Source organism: Crocuta crocuta, unplaced genomic scaffold, assembly GCF_008692635.1.
Source record: "Crocuta crocuta isolate KB4526 unplaced genomic scaffold, BGI_CrCroc_1.0 scaffold128, whole genome shotgun sequence".
Lineage (NCBI taxonomy): Eukaryota > Metazoa > Chordata > Mammalia > Carnivora > Hyaenidae > Crocuta > Crocuta crocuta.
In genome coordinates, this window is record NW_027532232.1 from 2,640,216 (window position 1) to 2,640,847 (window position 632).

Genomic DNA, 632 nt, shown 5'->3' on the forward strand with positions numbered 1-632 from the left:
GACAGAGAGACAGAGAGAGACAGAGCAGGGAAGGAGCAGGGAGAGAGAGACACATAGAATCTGAAGCAGGCTCTAGGCTTTGAGCTGTCAGCACAGAGCCTGACATGGGATTCGAACTCATGAGCTGTGAGATCATGACCTGAGCTGAAGTCATACGCTTAACCAACTGAGCCACACAGGCACCCTGCTCCTTCCTTTTAATATAGGTATTTATCAGGGAACTTGATTGACTTTTGTTTTGTTTTCTCTTCCTCAATTGTCGTATCTGCTTCCTTACCTTATGCCATTATTTCCAGGTAGATGATTTGGAAAGTACACATCCCATCCAGGCCTAGTATTTTTTTAACCCACCCCATATTTCCAGGTGCACCCAAACACAATTCCAGCAGCATCTACCAGTACATCCACATTTCATATTCAAAGCTTACACTTTATGCAGCTCACCACAAAGTGCAGTTTCCTTTTTCCTTACATTTATCTAAAACTAGTATAACTACTGTCCTAGTCTTACCTCCTTTGGAGGAGTAATTTGAAAGTCATCTTGGGGCACCTGGGTGGCTCAGTCGGTTGAGCATCTGTCTCTTGATATCAGTTCAGGTCATGATCTCACGGTTCCTGGGTTCGAGCCCTCT